A 7,588-nucleotide genomic window follows, 5' to 3' on the forward strand; every position below is an offset into this window, starting at 1 on the left:
ATCCCTTTAACAAATCAGCTCGACATAGCAGTTGATTAATAATTTAGTATCAATAAACAGAATCAATGGTAGCATTTTTCACCTTATTTTGGCTACTGAAAAAAAGTATTCCTCATTCTTTCTAATGTGCTTTTTTCTTTTTCTTTAAATTGCACTTTATTTCCCCTTTCACTCTGTAATCCAATAAATGTTTTGTAGTAACTAGTGAAATTGTCCATGTTTATTAATGCTCCACGTGTGGTTTATCTATGAATTCAAATATCCATCATTACTGTGATGGAGATGTTTGCAATCACAAGTGGGCGTTTTTTAAACTTATGTTGATTCCTATTTCACACCATGCGTGTTGTTTTACACTTAGCTGTGGAATCTGGGCACAATTCAAGGAAGCTTGGATCGATTGGTTTCCATTGTCTTTAATGGTAGCAAACTTAAGGCTATGACGTAATTTCCTCCCATCTTAACTGGCCCAGGGGGCTCGGCTATTTCACCTCACGCCACACAAGGGTGGAGTTTTGTAAGAGGGAATTCTTTCCTTCAATGTCACCCTCAAGCAGGAATTTGAATGGTGTTTTCCCTTGCAAACACAGAGTGCGCACTAACACACATGCTCAAAAGCTGCCTGCTTAGCGCTTGTTTCCCCCGCGAGCGAGAGACGATCTGTGTTGTTGATTTGTAGCTCCCCCGGGGTGATGAAAACCAGATGCAAAGCAGTTCTGCTGCTTAGTGAAATAATAGCAGAAGCACATGAAGATTCAAAACACTTCCCAAAACCCTGCCGGATTTAACTGGTGGAATGTGATAGCCAAGGTCCTGGAATCACACCCATTATTTATGAAATTGTTGAGCTAGTTTGTTACAGACACTTGACAAATGGCAGTATTGCAAAACCCCATATCAGTCAAACACTAATCTAAAAAAAAACCTTAGGAGACGTTTTCCCTCAATGTCTATGGTGGTTACTGCTTGCCTATGGCTGTTTTTGTATTATTAATAAGGGGATTCACGTCTCTCCAGCTTGCTTGTGTTTTGTTGATGGAGTTGTAGACACTAAAATAGACATTTGTTTTCACAGAAGTTAACGTGAACACCTGTTTCCTCCGCGTCCATCTAGCTTTACTAGTCACCTGCCAAGGTTGTCCTGCAGGGGCGCTCTTTGAACTGCAATTTACAATCTATTGAATGTTGTAAATGATTACCCTCACTAGTACATTAAATGCCATTCCAGATGTGTGTGGCTTTATTTCACCTGCTGAACACAAAGATATTTGAAGAATATTTTAGCAAAGCAAATGAAAGGTGGCCAGAACTTTGAATCCCCAAAAATCAGGAAGTCAGCATAAAAGTAATCCGTAAAACTCCAGTGGTTATTAAATCCACATCTTCAGAAGCTTTTTGACAAGTGTGGGTGAGAAACCGATCAATATTCAAGTGTCCACTTTCACTTCCACATTTTTCTTCTTTTGTTTTTTGGTGATTTGTATTCTTCATGCATATCGCCACCTACTGGTGGGGGCTGGTCAAACGTGGAGATTAAAAAACAAAGGACTTGAAGGAGACCTATTATGCCCCTTTGTACAAGATGTAATATAAGTATCTGGAGTCCTCAGAATATGTCTGTGAAGTTTCAACTCAAAATACCCCAAGGGTAATTTATTATACCATGTTGTAAATGCCTGTGTCTCTTTAAATGCAAATGAGCTGCTGCTCCCTGCCCTGACATAGCTCTGTTCTCTGTGAATACAATCAGAGACAATGGTAACTTTAGCCGTGGAATCAGCTAAAAAGCACATTCGGACAGGCAATTTGCAAACATTCACAAAATATAAAGTGTGATACTTACATTTTCAGGATATAAAGCTGGAACACGAACAGTTGGTTCTGATCCATGCTTGAGAATCACATTGCTTTATATTGACACTCATTCACAAAGCAGTCCAGTGAAAAATGATTTGCACAAACATACAAAATATTTTGTATGTTTTGGGGTACATTTTCTTCAAAAACAAAACTTGTTCTTTGCATCTTCAGTGGCTCTGATGCCGGGAGTTCATGAAGACTCTTATGTTCACTTTTCTAGCCAACAACAGAACACTTATGAAGCTTACAAAGATGAGACATTATTCTTCTCACTGTATCTGCTCCAGTGTGGAAAAAAAATGTCAGACTGTGTAGATCACTCAGGGGAGGATCTATGATAATAGGGTGGAGTCTGTCACCAGTCGTGGGCGAGGCCTGCTCTAATGTGACATCACATTAGAGCACAAATGAAAACCATTCATTTTGACACACTGTTTTTATTAATAGAAATATAAGAAAGAGGAGTGGGTGGACTTTTAACATTGTAGGGTGGTTGTGTACACACACTGCCGACACTCATTTCTATACAAACACCATGTAAAAGTGAATTTTGTATACTAGGCCCCCTTTAAATATGTATCCTTTTCTCACCCACACTTATCACATTGCTTCTGAAGATATGGATTTAGCCACTGGAGTCATGTGGATTACTTTTCTGATGGTTTTATGTGATTATTGGATATTCAAACTTCTGGTCACCATTCACTTGCATTGTAAGGACCTACAGAGCTGTGATATTTGTCTAAAAATCTTCATTTGTGTTCTGCAGAAGAAAGAAAATCATACACATCTGGTTTTAGCATGAGGGTGAGTAAATGAGGGTGAGAACTATTCCTTTAATACAAAAATATGGTATTTAACTTTCCTCTGATTTTGGCAGTAATTTATGGTTAAGGTAATATGAGGTTGGCATTAGGAACTATGCCTCTTTAACAGGAATGTAGTTCCTGATGAAATCTCTCTTGGTGAAATAATTTTTATAGAATCAGAATCAGCTTTATTGCCAAGTATGCTTACACATACAAGGAATTTGTCTTGGTGACAGGAGCTTCCAGTGCACAAAAATACAAATACAATACAAAAACAGCAGCAAGACATAGATAATAATAATAAAAAATTATACACATACATACACACATACAGATATGTAGTGACCATACTGCCCAACTATATCTAAATGCAGTAACTACACTAAAACTGAGAAAAATGGTTTCAAAGCTTTTTGATTATCCACCCAACTGTGAATTATCAAATTGTCTCACCAATTTCTCTGAATATGAGCTTAGTTGTGCCAATCCTATCTATCAGAGGACAGATCTTAGTCTAAGAGACCTCTTCTCTAAAGAGAATGTTAGAGAATACGTTTTTGTTCATTAGTTGATAATCTTTAGGTAAATGTCAAATTTTACAAAAAGTTACACTGAGTAGCTCAGCGAGTAAAGACGCTGACTACCACCCCTGGAGTCGTAAGTTAGAATCCAGGGTGTGCTGAGTGACACCAGCCAGGTCTCCAAAGCAACCAAATTGGCCCGGTTTCTGGGGAGGGTAGAGTCACATGGGGTAACCTCCTTGTGGTCACGATTAGTGGTTCTCGCTCTCAATGAGGCGCATGGTAAATTGTGCGTGGATTGCTGAGAGAAGCATGAGCCTCCACATGTTGGGAGTCTCCGCGGCATCATGCACAATGTGTCATATGATAAAATGTATGGAATGACTGTCTCAGAAGCGGAGGCAACTGAGACTTATCCTCCGCCAACTGGATTGAGGTGAGTAACCGCGCCACCATGAGGACCTACTAAGTAGTGGGAATTGGGCATTCCAAATTGGGAAAAAAGCATAAATGTTTTTTTTTTTTTTTTTAATATGTGTTCACAAGAGTGTTACAATTGAGTGTCTGTTGCATGTGGATTGCATGTGTGGAGTTTGACCATGTTTGGTGCACACGTGCAGAACTGGGAATGTACATTTCAAATTAATCATATATATTATTTAATGATTTATAGCCCAGAGTGTTTTCCAGTTTAGTGAATAATTGTAATATGTGTTATATGTGAAAACATGTGGAATGAGAAGTCTATTGTTTTAAACTGTTATTCATGTCTTTAAAGCCTGATTAGAAATGCATAAAATGCTTTGAGTGTTTAAGCATGTGTTAAATGCGTAGAATGTTTTGAGTGTTCAAGCATGTGTTAAATACATGAATGTTTTGAGTGTTGCATGTGTTAAATACATGAATGTTTTGAGTGTTCAAGCATGTGTTAAATACATGAATGTTTTGAGTGTTCAAGCATGTGTTAAATACATGAATGTTTTGAGTGTTGCATGTGTTAAATGCATGAATGTTTTGAGTGTTGCATGTGTTAAATGCATGAATGTTTTGAGTGTTGCATGTGTTAAATGCATGAATGTTTTGAGTGTTGCATGTGTTAAATGCATGAATGTTTTGAGTGTTCAAGCATGTGTTAAATGCATGAATGATTTGAGTGTTCAAGCATGTGTTAAATGCATGAATGTTTTGAGTGTTGCATTTGTTAAATTCATGAATGTTTTGAGTGTTGCATGTATTAAATGCTTAGAATGTTTTATGTGCTGCATGTGTTAAATGCAGAAGAGTGTTCATAGAATGCTTTGAGTGTTCTGGCATGTGTTAAATACATGAATGTTTTGAGTGTTGCATGTGTTAAATGCATGAATGTTTTGAGTGTTGCATGCGTTAAATGCATGAATGTTTTGAGTGTTGCATGTGTTAAATGCATGAATGTTTTGAGTGTTGCATGCGTTAAATGCTTAGAATGAGTGTTTAAGCAAGTACTTGAATGTATAAAATGCTTTGAATGATATAATCATGTATTAAGATAATGTATGCTGAAGCATATGGGTAGGCTAATGCTCTTTTTCTGTTTTCTTTTTACATTAGCCTCTTCTGTATTTCATTGTACCATATATATTTATAATTATTTAATTTCTGTTTTCCATTGTACTTTTTTTTTATGCAGCCCCATCAACTGCTGTTTTTTCCCTTTTTAATAAACCACTGACAGTTAACAACCCCCCAAAAAAAATAATAAATGTGTATGCTGTGGTGTTTATTGGCTCCCCAGTCTGAGTCGGGTGGTGGTCAAGTGCCCATCCGGAGAGAGAGAAAGCGGTAAGGGCACTTACACCTGAGCTAAATTATGACTAACACCTGTCTAATTCCAGTGAGCACAGGGAGACTGGATAAAACCACCCACGCCACCAGCAGAAGGCAGAGTGAGTCTGGGTGCTGAACAGATGTGATTGTGAAGCTGAAGAGTTGTTATGAGACATTATTGTGAAGCTGTGAGCGCTGCAGTGTGTTTAGTAAAAAGTGTGTGCAACCCGCCTTCCGTGTCCTCCTTCCCTTCCAACCTTTAAAAATGTATAATTATGTTTTTGTTTAGGAGCCATCCAACAGTGTATGACTTGCCCAGATGCTCCAGGTAAGTGTGTAGTGTGAAAGGAATGTGCAGAGGCTACAGCTGAGAGTGGAGGCAGGAGGTGCTATGTCAAAATGCAAGATAAATGTCAGCTGTCTCATTGACTGATAAGGTTCACCAACAACATTCCTCCTAAAAAAGAGAAAAACAGAGAGAGAGAGAGTTTGACACATAACAGTGGAAGACAAGAAGAATTTTATTTGCTACCAAAAAGGGCCAGTCTGTTTCACAATGATTCATCCTGGAACACTCATCTAGTCACATCAGCAATATTTACTTAGTCATAAAATCTTGAGACAACCCACTTTCTTCACCAAGGGGTCAAATTGTGGCTTGTTAGCATGGTCCAGTTAGCCTCTACTTGTAGAACCTACCCACCCCTTCATCATCCGGGCATGCCCATACCAACTCTAGGCAAAAAAATAAAGCAAAACCCTGGCACAACCCAAATGGACAATAAATAATATGTGCAGTTGGCTTTGGGTTCAATCGTCAGTCTTTTGTGCTTTTGTCTTGCTCATACACTCTCCTTTTTCTGTCTTTTTCATTGTGTGTCAAGTCTGATATTAAGGTGAGCTCTCCACACCCACCTATGGTTTATTGGTCTATTATTTGATGTCCTTACACTGTCTGTTTCTCCCTTGGTCTGTTTATCTCTCTTCTCTCTCTTACTCTATAGTTGCAATGTGGAGAAGCCCCACCCAGCCGTTAAGGGATACCTCTCCAAAAACAAGTTGAGTAGGCATATGGTATCCAGATCATTTAAGATTTGCTTTATTAGAGAGCAGCGGACACTTAAGTGCAATTCAGTATTTCCAGTATGATTATATTTTGGGTGAGACACATTTTTTTAAGCACAATGGATTGAAATGGCATCACTCACTTTTGTATATTTTTTAATTTGTTCTTTAACAGAAAAAATAAAATTAATTTCAAATAGCACTTTCATTAGTGGTGCTTGCTAATGCATCCATTTCTATTAATATTGCTGATATCAAGGGTTGGGATCTCTTAAATCCATCTAGAGACATGGATATTGGCAGGTATTACAAAACAGTTGTAGAAGTGTGCAAGCATCGAACGTGTCTGCATGGGTTCATGCTCAAAAGAGTATATTTTGAAAGGCTGAGTGCTCGACGGAAATATATATACCATAGCCTTTTGCATTAAACTGAAATCATACTGCACCGTTGGTGCTCTGGATTTGAAGGATACCTCAAATTGTAAAACTTGTTGAGGAGAGGTGTGCAATTACTTTTCAAAAGCATGGATTTTTACATGGCAAAAGATAAAATGGGTGTAAAAGTCCTATAGACTTACATTGAAGGAGGGACCCGAGCCATATCTAGGGACCAGAATTTCATAAAGACTTTGGGTGGGCTCTTTTGACCTGGGGCTAGTATGCAACCTCCCAGAATACCACCTTAGCAATCATTAGCAACAGCATAGCAACATGATTAAAAAAGCACTCAGAAAGCCTTAGTAAACCACATAGCTATGCCCTAAAAAAATTCTCTCAATACCTTACATGGTGGCGAAATTTTGCACAGGCAAGCACAAGAACATGTAAAAATTAAGAAAATGTAAAAATGTGGTTACATTAACACTGTGGTGCTGCAAATTTGTCAAACACAGTATTTGTGAAGTACAGATCATAGTTATATTTACAAAAGAACCTTGGCTAGAGCTGGTAGTACAGAGGTCACTCTTAATTTGACTTGCTTTTTGTCCACAAGAGTTCCTTTGAAGGAGTTTTGCTCCTGGAAAATATTTAAACCATTTCAGCCAACATAGATGGAGCACAGACCATATAAGAGTCTGAGTATACTGCTCATGTCAAGAATGCAGGGAATCTAAAGAACAATGCAAGATGATAGTGATTAATCCTGTACATTGTAAGTGTATTGAGTGACTATTGGACCCACTGTTTACTCAACAGTGTTCTGTGTTTGACTGGCCACATTAGTCATGGGCTCTCCTACCTCTGTCTTTCTGCACAGTTTGCACAGCCTAGCAACGGCTTAAATTTCCTGCCTTTGTGCACTGTCTCGTTTCCCCCTCTACGCCCTGGAAAGATATGCATAGAGACACAAACAAAAACCTTCCAGCATTTAGCTTAAACACCTACTGTAATTTGTCTAAGAAAACAAACTGCTTTGTATAAGATAATTTTAATGTAATTACTACTGAAATGTTTTTGTGCTGTGCCTTTCACTGCTGTATATTAATGTAACTGTATATTAAATAAACATTATATTAATGTGTCATTA

The sequence above is a fragment of the Xyrauchen texanus genome, chromosome 49 (assembly GCF_025860055.1).
Source record: "Xyrauchen texanus isolate HMW12.3.18 chromosome 49, RBS_HiC_50CHRs, whole genome shotgun sequence".
Taxonomy (NCBI): domain Eukaryota; kingdom Metazoa; phylum Chordata; class Actinopteri; order Cypriniformes; family Catostomidae; genus Xyrauchen; species Xyrauchen texanus.